Below are 20,405 nucleotides of genomic sequence, written 5' to 3'. Positions count from 1 at the left end.
TATATTAATAAATCATAAATAATCTCTTACTCAAATATCCATCCTCAAATTGTCCTGGTGATATACAACCCAAAATGGACTATACTACTCTCGGGTCAGGTACATACCAATTATAGTTATGGACTATTGACTTGAGTGTTGACTTCCGTTAACTTTTAGGATTTCGTCAAGTTATGGACTTAGGAGACCATAGAGGGGTAAAATGGTCTTTCACCCTTTCCTAGAGTTAGTAAAGGAGTTAGCTTAGCATCTTTGGAGTTGTTATTATAAATTGTTAATTAGAGATGATTATGATACATGTAGGCAAATTCTAGACCTACCGTTGAGTACGAGACCTACTTGCTTTACTTACAAGGTGAGTCTTCTCACTATACTTACCTGAGTGGTAATACTGTGTGATCGGATGGTCTTATCTGAGTTATTAACTGGAGGGTCTTATGTGCTTATACTGAGTTATGTGATATTATGCATTCTGTCTTTGTGATTTATGTTGTATATTATTCTATTCCTTACTGAGTTAGGACCACAGGGTCCAAATCGAGTTGTGAGACCGGAGGGTCTTCACTGAGATACAAGACTGGAGGGTTCGACCCGAGCTGTGAGACCGGAGGGTCTTCACTGAGACACATGACCGGAGGGTCCTTATCGAGATATAGCCATGAGAGACTAATTATTTGTGTGTAGTATTTTGGGGAATTCACTAAGATTTGTGCTTACATTATTGTGTGAAATGTGTTTCAGGTATTCTCAGAAATTTTGTGCTTACAATATTGTGTGAAATATGTTTCAGGTACCTCTCAGGATCGCAGGAAAGTGCCGGTATGATTGTACACACCAGCTAGTTGATTGTGTTTTTGAGGATTCTGGGATATTGTCAAACAATTTATTGTTTTGTGTCTGGAATAATTTACAAATTGGGTTGAGAAATGTTTAACTGTGTTTTTGTGTGGATTTAAAAACGAAAAATTTAATTGAAAATTTAGAGTGCTACATTTTCTTATGTTAAATTTACATTTTTAATGATCGACCAATTTATAACTTTTCTAATTTGTTCTAACAACATCTATTTAACATTTTAACCACTTGTTCATATAGATTTGTTATTGATTTGGATGTTTATGTTCATAAATATATCAAAATTCATAAAAAAATTATACTCTTTAAATATAGATTAAAATGGATGTAGAAAAGTAATTTTTTTTTCAAAATTTTAGCTAAGACTTTCATGTGAATCTGATATGTATAAATTTTTTATAAATTATAAAACTTCACATGGGCTCTAATTAGGGATGAGCTTAATTGGGTACCCGCCAATTTAGTCGGAACTAGAACCGCTGCCGGAATTGGCGGTTCTGAAATTATTGGTATTGGAGCCGGAACCACTTACACCAGTTCCTAGTATTTTTGAACCGCTCCCAGAACCGCCAAGACCGGTTCCGAGTACCTGGTTTTTTGAATATTAAAATTTTTTATTTTATACATGCCATTGAAATTAACTTTTATAAGTAATTGGAATTCAAGATATAAAGAAAAACAATTAAAAAAAACATGATCTCAAAACAGGAAAACAGCAACAAATGGAATTTAACAAGTCCACAACAAACTACAAAACAACAAAACATAAAGTCTCAAAAGAGCAAAAAAATAAATAAATAAAATCACAAAACAGCAACAACAACATCATCTAACTTTGCAATCACAAAACCAGTCACATTAGCAAACTAATCAATCATATAACTTCTGGAATAACGAAAAAGATTTGAAGCTTTAATAAGCGTTGATACAGAAACAAAATTATCAACAATAGTCATCATGATCTGAAGCTTCTTGATCACATACCCAACCGGAACAAACTTTGCTGCAATCATAAAAAAATATTGCCAAAATAAATCAAAGTCATATAATCAATCATAACTAAAGACTTTCCAGCTGATAATCATAAAATTTAAACAAAAAACAATGTCAGTAAACAACTAAATGGTAAAATGAAAGAGTAAAATGAGATAGCACAATGTGTCAAACTCAGTACTGTATATATCAGCATTTTACTAGCATCAAATTACCGATTTTTAGGGGAGCATATGTGCATTTATTTTAATTATAGAACCTTAAAACTTTTAGGACTTTTGTTCAGCAGGCATGACGTGTCAACAACATAGCAGAACACTGCTTTCATTTCATGTTCATCCAAGCGTCTCCAACTCTCATTCCTGCAAACCAATATTCAAAACAATCAATCAACATCACTTAAACTATTTATAAAAAATATTATATATTTAGATATACTCACATTAGCATCAGAACTTTTTGGAAGAGGTGACCGATCTTTCTGAATACGCCTTGCTGGACTTCTGCTCCTTAAAAGTGTCCTTCTTAGAGATGCACTCCTACTCCTTCGAGGACTCACACTATTTAGGGTAAGGGAAACGCTTCTACATAATTCCATTACACACTATCTAGGGTCAGCCTATAAAAATTTTAGTTAACTGCACCATAGAAATAGAAAGATCTGTATATACCTGATTGGAGATCGGCTTCTGATGGGAGATCGAATTCAACTTCTACTCTTTTCATCTTCATATCTTCCTCTTCTGATGCATTCTTTTCGATAATCAGGGCTTCTTCTTCGGCTTCGACTTCTGGTTATGTAACATCCACCACACATTTAACATTTGGGGCTTCTTCCTCGCGAAGCCTTTTTCTTCATTGTGTAGACAATTAGGAAAATGCATCAACATAAGCAGCATATAAGGGGACCACGTCAATAATATATCGTCTAAACTGGAGATGAAAAGCAACTAGAAAAAGAGGTAGAAAGAAGAACATACTCTTTGGATTGAGCGGGTTTGAAACTTCGATTGAGCCTACTGAACAAATATGAGTACCGACTGACCAGAGATTGATGAGAGTGACAACGAATGGCATTTGATGTTCGGCGGATGACGATTGAGAGTGACAACGTTGTGGTATTTCTGGTTAATCGGTAATGGGAGCGACGAGTAGACGACGATGACTAGTTTCAGACTTGAGAGGGGAGAGTGACGAGAAGAAGTGGACTGGGGCAAGGTTAACCCCGTTTTGATTTCGGGGGCGGAGGCGGAGGTTGGTAGTCACGTCCGAACCCCCGTGGGGGCAGTTAATAAATTATATAAATTGACATATATCAATTATATAAATATAATAAACAATAAAATAATTTTTACGTACAAAATTCAACAAAAAACATGTTTTTAAGTTGTTTGTAACATGTAAAATTATGTTATAAATATCTATTTGTTATCCAAAAAATAGTTTCTTTTAGCCCAAACAATAACTTCTTTTAGCCCAAATCAGGTAGCCTAAAATCAACCGGGGGCGGGGGAACGGGGGCAGGGGCGGGGGTCAGAAGGGGAATTCGGGAGCGGGGGCAGGGGCGGGGGAACGGGAAAATTTTGGGGGCGGGGGCGGGGGATGCAATCCCCGTCCCGTTTGCCCCCATTGACATCCCTACTGGTAAATGACTTAATAGGATAATGTATTTCTCATTTTGTACACATTTAGTCCTTAATATTTTTGTACACATTTTTTCCTTAATATTTTTGTACACATTTAGTCCTTAATATTCTTTTTGTTGCAAAATAAGTCATTTTTGTTTTTGTACTCATTCAATACTTATGAATGAATTATTTAGGTTTTTCTCACGACAACTTACATACGATAGTCATATAGTGGTGGGATAGGTTGAGGTGGTTCTGCTATATGTTGTAAGCCAATATAGCTGGTGTGGGCCGACTGTAAGACGTAGGCACAGAGGCTCGAAAATAGCAGTTGGGTTAAGGCGGCATGCAGATAAACCCTGGGTATCCCAGTCCGATGTCTGATTTGTAACATCCGGGTTTTTAGAGGTATTATGGTGTAGATTAATCTTATGATTAAAGGAGAGACTGGGCAAGTTGAGGGTCCAACTCTCCGAGTCGAGTCGGGTTTCCCCCATGGATATAATGAGTGGACTTAATGAGTCCGAGGAGGGGGACTCGCCGAGTAAGCGCTGTTTAGAGAAACCCTAATTTCCGGAGTTTGAGACCTACTTAAAGGCCTTTATGGCCTCCATTTGCGTCCACTTCACCCTTGAGAAACCCTAGAGAGCAGAGAGATCGTTTGTGGTGCAAGAGGAAGGCTAACTCACCATTTCTTGTGTGTTTTAGCAAGAAGGAAGGAGGTAGAACCACCTAGGCTGATTGTGGAGCTTGGATATGTGTTGTTCTCACAGAGATACACGTTTTGAGGTACAAGTTCCTTCCCATTTTGTGTATTTGATAGATTCCTTGAATCTAGGGTTTCCTTTGTACAATTTTGAGTTATATTGTGAAGCATGTGAGATCCCTTTGAGTATAGATGATAGATCTGGACCATGAGAGGTCCAAAAGGTCCCAAGCTTCCAGCTTTATGAGCTTTCATGAGAGCCTCGATAGTAAAACCCCATTTAAATGGTTAATTCTTCATTTTTGGTCTTCTAAGCATTGCATGAACGTAAATTTTGAACCTTTACATGACTTTCGAGTGTTAGAAGGTTGGATCTTCTGGTTGGTGAAGCAGATCTGACCTCAAGAGATCTTTTGAGAGTTTTAATGGGAGGAACTCGCCGAGCCCATAAGGGACTCGACGAGTCGAGTCAGGTTGCCCTACGACTCACGATCTGTGACGACCCATGGAATATTAAGGTTGACTTAGCAAGTCAAGTCAGGACCAGGGCGAAGAAGACAGGCATGTACTCGCCGAGTCACTCTAGTGCACTCGGCGAGTCCGGTCAATGTCGATTGTTGACTTTTGTTGACTTTTAAGGTTTAGTTAGTAGTTGGACTTATGAGCCATTAGAGGGGTAGGATGGTCTTTAACCCTTCTTAGAGAAATTATTTTTGTGATTAGGTGGAGGCTAGCGCAGTATTTCAGAGTAAGAGGTTTACCGAGTATCCGAGGTGAGTCTTCTCACTATACTTTACCTTGAGTGGTAATTAGAGTTATGTGACAGAGTTAGTGTATGTTATTTATATGATGTGTTGCACTGCATTATTTCTATGTGATTTATTCTGTGTGTATATCAAAGTATACCAGAGTTAGAACCGGAAGGTTTGCAGAGTTAGGACCAGAAGGTCCACAGAGTTAGGGCCCTTGGGCCCACAGAGTTATAACCTCGAGTGGCTAGTATGTGTTATGTGTGGTATTTTGGGGAACTCACTAAGATTCGTGCTTACCGTGTTATGTGTTATGTGTTTCAGGTTTTCTCATAATCACGGGACGACACCGGCTCGATTGTACACACTAGAGGAAGAGTTGTGTTTTGAGGATCCTGGTTTATTATGCAATTGAATAGGGAGTTATGTTTTGTAAATTAAACGGAAATGAGATTTCTACGAAAAGTGTTTTAACTATTAAATGATTATTTTAAATGATTTTTTTTTTTAAATTTACGGTGTTACAAGTTAGTATCAGAGCCTTGGTTTGAGGGATTCGGGTGCACCTTCGGGTAAATCTAGACTCAAACTGAGAAATTGAGAAAATTTTCAAAGAAATGATTATTCTAAAGTGAATAAGAGTTTAAAGAGAAAATGAGAAGGAGAAGTGTGTACAATCAGCCAGAGCCCGAACGGTGATTTCCCAAAATACCTTACTTTTGTGTTATGAGATATTTATGAGACATTTTATGAGATATTATGCATGCTAGAGACAGGCTAGGTAATTCACATTTTAGAACTAGAGTGGCCTGATTTGTGATGCCTTAGCCTAGGAGTTGCTATTATTGGTGATGCACTTTGAGTATGTGATGAGTAAGAGTGTCCAGCAGGAATCCTTTTAGGGGATTCGAATAGAGGAGAAATCTAGAGGAGGTATCTATATGAGCATTTGAGGAGCAGGCCAAGAGGGTAGCCAGATGCACACGTGGGGTGAAATTGTTTGAGTTCAGTGATATCCTCCGAGTATAAAGAGAGCAAGTGGACAATAACCTAAAGAGTTTTTACGTGCTAGAGGAGGTACTTCGATGCTCGAATGCTGCTTGCTTCGTGCTTTGTGGAACTCTCGATGATGGGAGGCAGCTACTAAGTGAATATGAAGATATTCAGGAGGTAGATGGCTGGCATCATTAGGAGTTCTTCAGCAGCTGATGGTGGAGAAGTGTGGGAACCTGGGAAGAGCCTAGGGAGTGACCCTAGTCAGATAAGTATGCTGGTAGAGAAGAATATTTCGCGGAGGAGTAAGCACGAGTGACAGAATTGGTGAACGAGAAGATTGGGCAGCTACTTAGGAGCTCTAGGATGGTCCGTGTGGAGAGTATGGGTAAATGTGGCAGGTAGTATGGGCCCGTACTACCGAAAGCAGAGGATCCATACTTGATATAGGGAGTATTCTAAAGGTTCTAAGTAGCAGAGAGAGGTGTGATGTTATGGTTCGAGCACCATGCATCGTAGCGGATTGAGGAGTGATGTTATGGTCCGAGTACCATACATCGGAGAAAATTGAGGAGTGATGTTATGATTTGAATACAATGCATCGTAGCGGATTGAGGGGTGATGTTATTGTCCGAGTACCATACATCGGAGCAAATTGAGGAATGATATTATGGTTCGAATACCATGCATCGTAGCGGATTGAAAAGTGATGTTATGGTCCGAGTACCATACATCGGATTAGATTGAGGAGTGATGTTATGATTCGAGTACCAAACATCGTGTCACACCCCCAAACCAAGGATGGCGGAAACGTCCGGGGGGGAGGACTTCATGTAGAGTATCACAACAACGAGTATAATAGTGCACAAAGTAAATACAACCATCACAAATATAATTGAAAAAGTTACAACAAAGTATATGTTTACATGATTCACATCAATTACATTATGATACAAAATGAACTGTTTGACGAATTATCGTCCCATCCTCAAAACGTTGTTGATTTCCTGTTTCACTGAATTCCTAAGAATACAAGTAGTTTTGAAAAAGTGTCAACACAAAGGTTGGTGAGTTCATAAGAGATTTCGTTAGAGAAGTAAACCGTTTTCCTTGTAAAAGCGTTAGAATATGTATCCAGAAAATCCGATATTTTCTTTAAAATCTGTGTAATGTAGTCTTATAACCGAAGACCAAAATGTATAAGTAACCTCTCTTACTAATAGAAAATGATATGTGTTTAAATCAACATAAACGCGCTTGAATTAAATGAAATTCCGGTAAATTCTTATGTTTGTTAATACTTTATGTATATGTAGTCCTAAATCCCAGGACCGAGAAATAACAAGTATTGGCCATACTTAAAGATATAAATGTGGTTTCAAATGATTTGTAGTCATAATTACCAAAACCGAAAGTGTACAGTAATATCTGTACTTATTGACATAAAAAGTGATTTTAAATCGACATAAAACCCATTTAGGTTTTATAAAAATCCCGTAAACTTTATGTATTGTTATATCCCTATGTGAGTCACTATAATCATACTATGACGGAATGAACCTGCCACGACGTTTCTCAGGCGTCGCAAAACTGAAATGACATTTGTCACCTGTAGACCTGCAGGTCCCACTGTAGCTAGCAGCAAGGTGTGGGGTGTCAAACACAATATAGATCTATACACAACTATCACGTTCTCCCTCCAGGAGACTCTGATTATAACTACCAGGAATTATATCCCGCACTCGGACGTACGGAAAGAGATTGTCTCACAATTTAGGTTAACAAGTTTACGTGTAGTGTGCGTGAGTGTAAAACCTTTCTGTATGAATGTACCCTTTTTGTACGAGTGTGTTATGTGATGTATCATAAACTATACCTATTATAGTTTATCCAAAACGTTTGTAATATATAAGAACTCTTTTATGAAAATGCATTAGTGTTATGGATCCATTAAACTATGCTTATTATTATAGCTTAATATACCTGTTCTAAATGAATGAATAATCTTATCATGAATGACTAAGTTTTAGTTTATGATGATAAACTAACAAGGAAACACATTCAATAATTAGAACTTATGGTTATACGCTTTGCTCAACATAATACAAAGTGTTATGAAATTTATACGTTGTTAACTAAATTTAACCTTTCTGCATTGTTTTAGAAAAGTCATAGAAAAATCATACGAAGTCGAAAACTAAATCCGTAAATTCTGAGAGTTCCCAAAATGTGTCTAGTTTACTCATAATTTTTATCATGATTTTTAATGACCTCCAACTTGGGTGAAAAAGTCCATAATCACACACTGGTCCGGATTGGTGTTTGAAATGATAGGCAGTATTGTAAAAATCACCATAAATTGTAGAAACATTGTATGGAGATGTTTAAGTAGTCATTTTAAAGCTAAGAACTTGAATTACTTGCACCTTGTACAGTTTTGAAAACAAAAATGTTTAAGTTTCCCAAAATGGTCCGTGAATGGAGTTGAACTTTTCTGATGAAGGCTGTTAGAAAAGTTTAGTTATGTTCTTGATGTTTTAACTTGTATTCCCCCCCCCCCCCCCCCTGAAAAGTTGAGAAAACATGAAAATGTAGGGGTATGAACTCACCTTGAGTGATTTAAGTAGATGAGTGTTGAAGAAGAGAAGTGTTCAACTCAAGAACACTTGAAGTATCACTTGAAGATTCGAAGATCTAACAAGAATGTGATGATGTATGTGTAAGCAATTTATGATTTTGAGTAGGTGGATGTGTAATAATCATAAGAAAGATGATGATACTTACTAAATGAAGGAGAAATGTCTTGGAGTATGCCTTGAAGTTCTCGAATTTGAGAGAGAAACATGAGAGAGTTTGGAGTGTGGTTCTTGGTGGAAAAGTGAGAGAATGATTTAAGTGTGAGGAGAGAGGAGACTTTTCTAGCCTTTGACCAATGTGAGGTTGGAAAAATGTGGGAAAAGTACAATGAAGTGACTAGGTAAAGGCTGATGGTGAATAGTGACATGGAGTGGGTATGGGAGTGGTTGCTTGTGTCATAAGATAAAGCAAAGTCAACACTCCACCTTAAATATTCACCCATTAGATTTTATTATTTAAATAAGGATTTCATGAAAATATGATTAAATTATGAATATTTAGGGTTTATTATGTTAAAATACGAGTTCGAGTGAAAATCCCACGTTAAAATCTCGAGAAACGGGCTCAAAATGTGAAAAATATTGAAAATGGGCCAAAAATGTCAAAAATCCGAAGTTCTGGCCGGAGGTTCGGTCCTCTGGTGCTTGGAACCGAGAGAAGGAAAGAAGGACCAAGAGGAGAGAAGAAGACCGAGAGGAGAAAAGAGAGGACCGAGAGGCGAAGGGAGGACCGAGTGGTGGAAAGAGGACCGAGAGAAGGGGAAGGAAGACCGAGACTTGGTCTCTGTTCTTGGCGGGTTCGGCTCTCAGGTTCGGTTCCATGTCTCGACTCTCAGGTTCGGTTCCAGGTCTCGGCTCTCAGGTTCAGCTATAGGTCTTGGTTTCGGCTGGGGCAGCGAGATTCGGTCTCGGCTGCTGGTCCCGATTTCGGTTCATTGGTGCTTTCGGTCCAAGGAGTTCGGCCCTAAGAGGCTTCGGCTCCTTGAGAGGGGTTTCGGTTCCTTAAGTCCATTTTTGTCGTTTTTACCTCGTTTCAAGCTGTTTTTGACCCGGTTAAGGGTCGGGATGGCCCCAAAGACTATAAAAAGTTTAAGGAACTTTTGAGAGAGATTTGGGAGAGATTTCACATTCGTGGAGAGATTTCTCATACAAAGAGAGATTTGGGAGAGATTTCACATCCTTGGAGAGATTTCTCATACAAAGAGAGTTTTGGGAGAGATTTCACATTCTTGGAGAGATTTCTCATACAAAGAGAGTTTTGGGAGAGATTTCACATACTTAGAGAGATTTAGGAGAGATTTCACATTCTTGGAGAGATTTCTCATACAAAGAGAGTTTTGGGAGAGATTTCACATTCTTGGAGAGATTTCTCATACAAAGAGATTTTTTGGAGAGAATTCACATACTTAGAGATATTTCTCTTACAAAGAGAGATTTGGGAGAGATTTCACATACTTAGAGAGATTTCTCATACAAAGGGAGTTTTGGGAGAGATTCTAAATAGAGAGAGATAAAGTGAAAACGATTGAGAGAGGTTTCGTGTGTGACATTTGTGAGTGTCTGGTGGTGGTTGTCGAGGCCAACACAAATAATAACCCTAAATATTACACACTAAAATAGTGTATAGTGGTAAAGGGATCGAATCCACGGAGATTGGTTCAATTTATACCTCTATGAAAAATCTCTTTGTAAAAATACTTGTAAAATGATAATAAAAATAAAATGGGGGGTTTTGGTGTTTTGGAATACTTGAAACAAACTAGATTTAACTATGATTTAAATAGACAAATGCAACAAAAATAAGAGTTTGATGTAAAATCAATAAGGGAGAGATGGTTGACTTAAAGTTTCCTCACTTTGACTTTTGATGAACATATCATTAGAATCCAATGGTGCAATACTTTGATTTAAATCCTTAATTTGGCTATAGTAATCCAAGGAGCTTGAGATTACCTAGACTTTTCTTAATTGTTGAAATGGCTAGAGAAGCTCATAACAATTTCCTTAGTCAAAGTCACTAATTCCAAATAGCATGTAATTAGTGAAAGTCAACTAGCATTAAGAACCAAAAAGTCACCAAATCCAAGAGGGGTCAAATGCTTTCACCACCATGTTGGAGGAAATGTTTTTATGATTGTGTGAAGCAAAAACAACACAAAAATCATTTGTTGCTTGCTAATTTGAGGATCCTTTACTTAATCAAAAAATTAGCCAACTAATCACCACAAACACATTTAAACTCATGAACTAAAACATACAAGTAGTGATAAGATGTTAAAACACAAAACATTCCCATAAAGATTTAAGAACATGTTCATGGATTCTTCAACATTCAACAAAAGTTCAAAGGATTAACCAAAAGTCAACCAAAATTAGTTTAGCCAAGCATGGCTAAACCCAAAGAAACAAAGTTAGAGAAAATTGTACCAAACATTAAGCAAGAATCAAGAGGTAAAAATATGATGTTCTTCAAGTGTTCTTGGCCTTCAAAAGTCTTCAAAACTCCAGAGAGAATCTCCAAAAATCGGATGTCTAAGAGTCTCCAAAAGATGGGCACCAACCTTCCTCAAATAGCCTTTCAAATGGATTTCCGAAATTACCCCTGCAGAGCCTTGCGCGACCCGCGTGCTGTTGCGCGGGTGGGTTGCGCGGGTGGTCCCTGGATGTAACATCTTTGAGGTTTTGGGCCCCCATAGCTTAGCCCACTTAGCCCAGATCGAATCCAATCACCTCCTAGCCCATTTTCTTCAAGTTTTTCTTCATTTTAAGCCCAATTTGACTTCTCCAAATGATTCATAGCTCGTAAACTCGCCCGATTAATAATCTATGCATGCTTGAATACACTCCCGCATCTTGCAAATTTAAATGTTTATTTCTCTCCAAGCCTTCAAATAACCATCAAGCTCGCTCCATGCATCATCTCCACAATCACCAAGCCTAACATCATTTTTGTCTACCAAATCTCATCGCTTCCCATACGTCCCGAACACTCCAGCTCCGCTAGACCCGAAAACCTGCAATTATGCTCACAAGATTCGAAAGTACCCGAAATAGTCATAAAATAACAAAAGGGAAAATATGCATGGAAATTATCTAAATTATGAATGAAATATGCTAAAATAAACTATAAAAAGAAGTAAACAAAACTAACTATCAAATCACCCCAAGCTTAAACCTTACTTGTCCTCAAGTAAGACAAGACTAAAATGAACTTGGGATGAACTATCCTAGAGAAAATAAAAAGAATGGATAGAGCCGCAGAACCTGATCACCGTTAGTCAACATGGTCAGAATTGATCTTGCTATTACCTCAGGAATTTTTCATCCGATGACAATGGTACCATAAACCATAGCCAGGACAACTCCTTTAGGTGAGTAAGGAGGGATGAGCAGTCGTAGCCTCAATGGAACATTCATACAATGAAGAATATCTGTAGTAGGGAGAAAGCAGCTGGATGGGCTCGGGTGGAGTTCTTCTTTAAATGTACACTCTGATCTCACGTTTTCCGGTTTCTCTCATGTGTAACTAGGTTTAATCGCTCGGGCACCGTTGTAGGAATCGGATCACTTGGTGTTGGCCCAAACCTCCCGTAGTATCTGACTCGACAGTCTCCCTAACATCACCAATTTGCGAAAAACAACTCGATCTATATACAATAAAACATACCTAAATAAATAAATATCAAACACCGGGTGACCAAAATGTTAGAAAATTTAGTTCAATAATTGAACCGGTCACCCTTCTTAGATTTCTGCAGCTGGGAATTTGCCTGCCTTTTTTTTTTTTTTTTAACATACTTGAAGGTAATGTAATAACAACCCTTTGACTCAAAATTTGGTTCCTAAAGTGTGTAAGTGGAACCGAAAGAGTAGTAATATAATCCGAATGGTCTAAGCGAGAAAATGACCATGTGTGGAGCATAAAGATAAAATGTAAGCTCCTTTTCAAATTTGTGATTTTTTTTTTCAAAAATAATGAAAATGTCCACATGCGGACTAAAAGACTTCTCTAAAATCCTAAGAAAATCGCAAAAAGATATGGTGATGTAAAGAGACCGGATATGGATTCTACTCGGGGACAAGCACTAGTGCTTCATCCTAACGGTTCAAACATGATCAAGTGTGATCCTCTCGGCGGTAGTGACCGCAAGGCTAAGACATCCATTGCTATAGAATATCCTACAGTCATTAGTATTGTATGCATAATTCTTCATGAAAACTACCTGTCCATGATCACTTACCCCTTTAAGCTACCAGCATCTGATCCCAAGTATGAGATCCCAAACTACAGCTAATGGTCCCCGTTCGATGGGTGAGATAACAACAAGATCCTGGACCAATAATGATACAATAACTGTGAACCTATTCCATGGCATCCAGGGGGTGAGAATAAACGGACAACAAAAATGCATGAATGTTAATGCCTAAGCTAAATGTTATGCAAAAATATAAAAGGTGAAAAAGAAAAAAAAATAAAATCTTTTTGGATTTTAAAAAAATGAATGAAAATTAGCTTAAAACTAAAATGTTATGCAACCTAATTAAAAATGCATGAAAAAAATAAAAGGAAAATGAAATGCCCCACCCCAAGCTTAAGAACAAGCATTGTCCTCAATGCTTAAGGTAAGGGAAAAAATGACCTAAATCGGAGGATTGGATGATGGGAGATGTCTGTGGTGGTGGTTTCGTGAAATTACGACCAATAGAACTCCGACAATCTTGAATTTTCCGGCGAGGTGGGTGCTGGAAGGTTATATGAGAGGAATGGAGTGGGAGGTCAAGATGATTAAATGAAGAAGAAGGGAAGCTGAACATTTTAATCTATGGGTCAAAAAGGGTCAATTTAGGTCAATGTTGGTCAAGAAAAGTCAAAAGGTCAACTCATTAAAACCTTTGGTCAACACTTGATCAAATAATAGCCAAAAATAGCCCAAATTGCCCAGCACAGTGCGCGGGTCGCGCAGAGTAGCACGCGGGTCGCGCAGACCTTGCAGTTAAGTCTTGGGCCAATGTCGCTTCATCACACCTGGTCGCGCAACCCACCCGCGCAACAGCACGCGGGTCGCGCAACCCGCTGATGCTGATCTTCATTTTCGCTTCATTTTTCTTCGTTTTTCACCCGTTCTTGCTTCGGACAGCCCCAAACACCTAGAAACTCTTGATTTCTTCAAAACAACTCTTTTGAATCCCAAAAATGTCTTCCAAACTCATTTATTCAAATTAAAAACACAAAAACACAATGCTTTCCAAAAATGCCATTCTTTAACGTCTTTGGCGAGACGCCTCCAAACTTCACTTTAACACTTTGGGGCGTCCAAATGGACGACATCTTGGACATTTGAATCAAAAACTTCATTGAATGGCTTCAATCGATGTCCATTAACCTTGTAAATTTTCCCTGTGTCGACATTTTTTAATTTCCACACCTCCATTGAGACTCTTTTCTTGTATTTGACTTTCTTTTTACGGGAGAACCATATCGGACTCAAACCTTTGATAATAGCAATCATCCAACCATATTCTTTCTTGTACTTGTTCATTAAGGTGACCAACTCTTCCTTCTTTGACATGGTTTTTGAGTAGGTGACCAGTTGGGCGTCTTCTTTCTTGTGATACGTATCCTTTGAAGAGTCCGACAAATTTATCGCTTCCATCTCTTGTGGTTGGTCTACCAATGGAGTTAGTTTCTCAATGGTAGTGGGTGGCTCAACCTCTCTTTCATTAACCCATATCACTTCCTCTATAGTTTCATTGTCAGCTTTTTCAATTTCTTCTTCTTCTTTAACAACCTCTTCCACTTCTACTTCTTCTTCCTCTTCTTCATATAACACTCTTGAGCCATCAAAAGTTTTCTCATCTTTCAAAGGAATGCAACATGTGTTATGACATGGGCTCTCTTTAGATGGTAATATGTGTTGAGCTTCCACTATACTCAATGATTGAGCAATTTGTGTTATTTGTTGCTCTAAGCTTTTGAGGCTAGCTTGAGTTGTTTCTTGGAAAATTTGGGTAGAAGTGGCAATGCTTTTCACAATGTCCTCTAAGGACATGCTTGGCGTTTCAGTTTGTTGAGGAGGGTAAGGATAGGGTTCTAGGAACAGTGGAGTTGGTTGGTATTGGTTATTTCCCCATGTTTGGTATGGATTTTGGTAATGGTTATTTTCCCAAACTTGGTTGTTGTCCCACCATTGATCATGTTGAGGCTTATCATAACTCCATTGGTTTGACCAGTAGTAGCTTCCCTTATCTTGCACTTCTTCCCATTCTCCTTGTAAATATGGACACGTGTCGGAATGATGTCCATTTTGGGCACAAAAATCGCAAAGAAGAGGTGTGGACTGCACACTTTGGTCACTTTCGATCATCATAACTAACTGAGCTAGCTCAGAAAGTTGGTCTTCAGTGCAAGGAGTGTTCATTTCCAAATCATACTTTTTTTTTTAATTTCCGGGTTTTAAATTAGAGTACCTGCACAATGAGATGTAGGCATAGAGAAACAAACTGATTAAATCAAAACCAATCCCCGGCAACGGCGCCAAAAATTTGGTGGTTGTCGAGGCCAACACAAATAATAACCCTAAATATTACACACTAAAATAGTGTATAGTGGTAAAGGGATCGAATCCACGGAGATTGGTTCAATTTATACCTCTATGAAAAATCTCTTTGTAAAAATACTTGTAAAATGATAATAAAAATAAAATGGGGGTTTTGGTGTTTTGGAATACTTGAAACAAACTAGATTTAACTATGATTTAAATAGACAAATGCAACAAAAATAAGAGTTTGATGTAAAATCAATAAGGGAGAGATGGTTGACTTAAAGTTTCCTCACTTTGACTTTTGATGAACATATCATTAGAATCCAATGGTGCAATACTTTGATTTAAATCCTTAATTTGGCTATAGTAATCCAAGGAGCTTGAGATTACCTAGACTTTTCTTAATTGTTGAAATGGCTAGAGAAGCTCATAACAATTTCCTTAGTCAAAGTCACTAATTCCAAATAGCATGTAATTAGTGAAAGTCAACTAGCATTAAGAACCAAAAAGTCACCAAATCCAAGAGGGGTCAAATGCTTTCACCACCATGTTGGAGGAAATGTTTTTATGATTGTGTGAAGCAAAAACAACACAAAAATCATTTGTTGCTTGCTAATTTGAGGATCCTTTACTTAATCAAAAAATTAGCCAACTAATCACCACAAACACATTTAAACTCATGAACTAAAACATACAAGTAGTGATAAGATGTTAAAACACAAAACATTCCCATAAAGATTTAAGAACATGTTCATGGATTCTTCAACATTCAACAAAAGTTCAAAGGATTAACCAAAAGTCAACCAAAATTAGTTTAGCCAAGCATGGCTAAACCCAAAGAAACAAAGTTAGAGAAAATTGTACCAAACATTAAGCAAGAATCAAGAGGTAAAAATATGATGTTCTTCAAGTGTTCTTGGCCTTCAAAAGTCTTCAAAACTCCAGAGAGAATCTCCAAAAATCGGATGTCTAAGAGTCTCCAAAAGATGGGCACCAACCTTCCTCAAATAGCCTTTCAAATGGATTTCCGAAATTACCCCTGCAGAGCCTTGCGCGACCCGCGTGCTGTTGCGTGGGTGGGTTGCGCGGGTGGTCCCTGGATGTAACATCTTTGAGGTTTTGGGCCTCCATAGCTTAGCCCACTTAGCCCAGATCGAATCCAATCACCTCCTAGCCCATTTTCTTCAAGTTTTTCTTCATTTTAAGCCCAATTTGACTTCTCCAAATGATTCATAGCTCGTAAACTCGCCCGATTAATAATCTATGCATGCTTGAATACACTCCCGCATCTTGTAAATTTAAATGTTTATTTCTCTCCAAGCCTTCAAATAACCATCAAGCTCGCTCCATGCATCATCTCCACAATCACCAAGCCTAACATCATTTTTGTCTACCAAATCTCATCGCTTCCCATACGTCCCGAACACTCCAGCTCCGCTAGACCCGAAAACCTGCAATTATGCTCACAAGATTCGAAAGTACCCGAAATAGTCATAAAATAACAAAAGGGAAAATATGCATGGAAATTATCTAAATTATGAATGAAATATGCTAAAATAAACTATAAAAAGAAGTAAACAAAACTAACTATCATCTGGCTTCGCCATGCAAGGTTCGTAAACCTTGTTAAGCCTTGTTTAAGGATCTTACACACTCCCGATGAGTATGCAACATTGTTTTATCGATTTGGCTCGCCACGTACCACAATTTTAGGTTAAGGAGATCTAGATGTTTGCGCTTTTTGATTTATGATCTCTCATTAGAATAGCGAGTTGTTTAGTATTTACCTAAAATAAACTCTAGTACCCACATGCAAAATGAGTCGAACGGTTTGACTTGTTGACTTCGGTTAACTTTGACTTGACCGGAAATTGACGGTTGTCACACATCGTAGCAGATTGAGGAGTGATGTTATAGTTCGAGTACCATACATCGAAGCAGATTGAGGAGTGATGTTATGGTTCGAGTACCATACATCAGAGCGGATTGAGGAGTTATGCTATGATTCGGGTACCATACGTTGTAGCAGATTGAGAAGAGATGTCATGGGCTGAGTATCATGGTTTGTAGCGATTGACGCTTGTGGTTCTTCAGTTATCCGGTCACGATTAATTAGGTGGAAATGGGACGCGATGGGGTTTTAGGCCTGAGGGCCATGATTGAGTTCGAAGAGGTATCCCTTGAAAGGGAGGTCGAGAGCGTTTCAAAGTATTTTTGGTAAGATGTCAGATGTATTCGCAAGACTCGAGGATAAGTAGAGATGACGTTTATGGGGGATTGCGGTCTGAGTTGAGCAACCAACCGATAGAAGAGATGTTATCTTCTATAATCTAAGTGGTGCTATTCCGTTTCTTGTAGGAAACAAAAGAGGTATGAGATTTTAGTTTTGGGTTTAGGAGCAAACCCTGCAGGTTGACTTTGATGACGATTTCCACCCAGAGTATCAGGAAGCATGTATTCCGTGAGGTTATGATTTATCATGAGCAGGTCGTCAGTTGGGACTGAGATGGTCAAGGACCAGGATACACCCTATTTGAGTATAGTAGGGCGTACGTTAGCCGAAGCAGTGGCTAATATGGAAGGGTACATTAGGACGGTGGTTCTTCTGTCTATGATGGGTATGGAGTATGGGAATGGAGTCCCTATTCTTGTGATGATTCATGTGTTGGAATGTTGGTTGGGAAGTAGAGGTTGAGGAGTATGATGACTCTTTGTTCCAGTCGAAGAGTCAGGGATATTGCTGGACAGTTGAAATGTTTGGTATGGGAATGGTATGAGACTTTGAACGACTAAAAGAAATCGTGATAAGAGGTTCCTGAGGATTTTATCTAAGATTCAGAGTATTTGAGGTTGCTTGATCTCTTTAAAGGAGTTTATCGGGTGTTGCGTAGCACCTTCCAAGACCAGGTGCGATGTTGTTGGTGGAAACATTCGATGGGATGGTTTGTGTGCAAATTGGTGATGGTTCGAACCCTAAGTGGGGGAGAACCGAGTATCGTATTGAAGGAAGTAGAGACTTGTTCAAGAGTGGTTATAAAGTGGGATATAGAGACCTGCAGTATGAGTTCATGACACCAGGGTTATTGGGGGTCAAGGATAGGTGTAGAGCAAGATAGTGCATGTGGTACGTGTTTGAGAAAGGATGAGTGTCTCCACAGCAATTGGCCATTGGTCGGAGACCTTGTGGTGGTTAGGAATCCTTCAAGGGTAAAATGACAAATTCGAGGTGGTTGGCTTGCGAGATTAGTTCGGCTGTTGAGAATTTCTGGTTCAGAGTATGAGTTATTATATGTAGTATGAAAAGGGAAGAAGTTGACTGGGCAACCAACTTCAGGGTCAGTATGAGTATTCTAGCATGAGTTTTGAGCATTAGAGGAAGAAGTTTCGGATGTCGTTGGTAATTTCTCCATGTTTTAATTTGGAAGATGGAGTATTTTAGGGTTACAAGTAACACGTGAGATAGCCCGGTTGTAAGGTTCCGAGGAAGCAATGCGGTATCCAAGTATAATGCCATGAGTATGATATTAGTGGTAGAGTCAAGACGCTGCGAGGTGTTGTGATGGTATTCCAGGGTATCCGAGTTTAATGTCCTGAAATCTCAAAATGTTTTGGATTTGAGTTTAAGATGACGAGTGGTGTATCAAGTGTCTATGGTTCCGGTGGTGGCCCTTCAGCTAATTGACATCAGATGGATTTATTTGGGAATGTGTATTGCAACGAGGAAAAAAAGGGTTTTGTCACGACGGTGGTCGTCCGAAGCCTGGATGGGTGTGTGTGTGTACCTATCTATGCTGGGCCGCAGGGCATGAGTAATGATCGCAGTGTGGCGTCAATTTGAGGATGAAATTGTGAAGTGGTAAGAGTTAGTGGGGTGGGACTGAGAAGACCTGCAGTTCAATGAGTTAGTCAGAGAGGGTGTTGTGATGCTACGGCAATCCGTAGTACTCAATAGTCAGGAGGGGGTGTTGTGATGCTACTGGGAGTCGTAGTACTCACTAGTCAGAAGAGGGTGTTGTGATGCTACGAAGAGCCGTAGTACTCACTAGTCAGAGAGAGGGTGTTGTGATGCTACGGGGAGCCGTAGTACCCACTATTCAGTGAGAGTTCATTGTGATACTGCGGGGAGCCGTAGTACCCACTAGCCAGTGAGTGAATGTTGTGATAAAGTGATCTTTGATCTGAGCTTGAGGCAGAAGAGTTTTAGGCTTGAGTAGCCCTAATATTGGGTTTGTGGAAACCTTGGGTCAAACCAGGGGCAAGATTGGGGTCTCCATAATTGTCGGGAGTTGTTATATTCTGAATGGAGTAGTGGTTTTCACAACCAAAGGGAAGTGGATAAGTGAGGAACGCATGGGTTGTGGGTCGTGAGTCATGAGTTGAGTGGTTCGTTGGGACGAGTGTTTCCAACTCTGTGCTGGATCAGACTCTCGAGTGAGTTCGATTCTAGTGGTATACTGTGTATGCGAGATGAGATTTTAGATCCTGATATGGGTCCCAAGTTGAGGGTATTGTTTATCAGCTGATGTCTTAGACCTGTGTAGGGTAACATTCGGGTACGGGAGGTACCGCAAGTCGCATGTATGTAGGGAGTAGTCTTCGATAGAGGTCGAGGGTGAAACATTTAGCGGGATTGTGGTATTCGTTGGGGTAAAGAGAGCTTCGTGACTTGTGTGTCACGAGCCAAGATGGTTGTTGTGAGAGGGAAGCAGGTGAGACTTTTCGGATCATGTTATGGGTGACCTTTGGAGGTTCAACTGTGGAGTCTGGAGTTGACCTAGTGCCCAGTATTGAAAAGGGATATAAGAAACGAAGTTGGGGATTACGAATATGATGTATGAGGACATTTATGAATGGGTATGGTTATTCCCTTGTGCCGGAGGGCAAAGTGTTACGGATTCCTTGATTCGGATGGGTTATGATAGCGGTTTTGTGGATGAGCCCTGGTGAGGAGTGGACCCTTCTATTCTTGGGGCGTGATTCGGATTTTTTTTGCATGTTGGTATGAGTGAGCGGTATCCGATTGTTGGATTCGATCTTATGAGAATCAGAGGATCAGTGGGTTATCAGGGATGACATTCGAGGAGCGAACATCATGGTGATCACTTGAGTAGGTGGTCTGGCGGTGAATTAGGCCACTAGAAATTCCAGGTAGTGGGAAAGAGTATATTGGTGGCCGAAGAGTTGGTTTAGTTTGGGACCTGGGAGTTCTATGTGGTTTCAGGTGTCCATTGAGAATGATATCGGTGTCGTATGAGATCCTTCCATTGGTGTCTTTTGTGATGACGAACTTTATGTGATTACGG

At 39.2% G+C, this 20,405-nt stretch overlaps 1 long non-coding RNA gene across 2 annotated transcripts; it reads right to left on the bottom strand.

Annotated features, from left to right (window-relative positions):
• Positions 1-1,557: 1,557 nt before the first annotated feature.
• On the bottom strand, positions 1,558-3,086 carry LOC111903571 (uncharacterized). Of its 2 annotated transcripts, XR_002854218.3 has the most exons (5): positions 2,829-3,086; positions 2,520-2,701; positions 2,291-2,432; positions 2,108-2,210; positions 1,558-1,858 (listed from the first exon to the last, which is right to left on the bottom strand). It is a non-coding gene; the product is annotated as an uncharacterized LOC111903571 (long non-coding RNA). The 2 variants fall into 2 exon arrangements; XR_002854217.3 differs by having other exon boundaries at positions 1,558-2,210; positions 2,829-3,083.
• Between the last annotated feature and the right edge of the window lie 17,319 nt (positions 3,087-20,405).

This window comes from Lactuca sativa, chromosome 8 (assembly GCF_002870075.4).
Source record: "Lactuca sativa cultivar Salinas chromosome 8, Lsat_Salinas_v11, whole genome shotgun sequence".
NCBI lineage: Eukaryota > Viridiplantae > Streptophyta > Magnoliopsida > Asterales > Asteraceae > Lactuca > Lactuca sativa.
Note: the sequence above shows the minus strand (reverse complement) of the source record. Positions and strands in the feature narration are given on the sequence as shown.